The sequence below is a fragment of the Mandrillus leucophaeus genome, unplaced genomic scaffold (genome assembly GCF_000951045.1).
Source record: "Mandrillus leucophaeus isolate KB7577 unplaced genomic scaffold, Mleu.le_1.0 Scaffold122, whole genome shotgun sequence".
Classification (NCBI taxonomy): domain Eukaryota; kingdom Metazoa; phylum Chordata; class Mammalia; order Primates; family Cercopithecidae; genus Mandrillus; species Mandrillus leucophaeus.
Window position 1 is genome coordinate 4,120,939 of NW_012100543.1, and position 544 is coordinate 4,121,482.

Sequence of the window (544 nt, forward strand, 5' to 3'; positions counted from 1 at the left end):
CATACTAGTTCTCCAAAGAAAAAGAACCAATAGGAGATCTCAGCTGCACAGACAAAGATAGACATCTATCTATCTTCTATTTGTAGCCATGTATTTCCACATATATAGATATATGTATAAATACATATATAACACATATACGGATTTATTATAAGGAATTGGCTTAAGCAATTATAAAGACAAATACTTCTTTTTTTTAAATTATACTTGAAGTTCTAGGGTACATATGCACAACGTACAGGTTTGTTACATATGTATACATGTGTCATGTTGGTGTGCTGCACCCATTAACTTGTCACTTACATGAGGTATATCTCCTAACGCTATCCCTCCCCACCAACCCCACCCCACAACAGGCCCCAGTGTGTGATGTTACCCTTCCTGTGTCCAAGTGTTTTCATTGTTCAATTCCCACCTATTAAGTGAGAATATGCAGTGTTTGGTTTTCTGTTCTTGCTTGATAGTTTGCTGAGAATGATGGTTTGCAGTTGCATCCATGTCCCTACAAAGGACATGAGCTCATTCTTTTCTATGGCTGCATAGT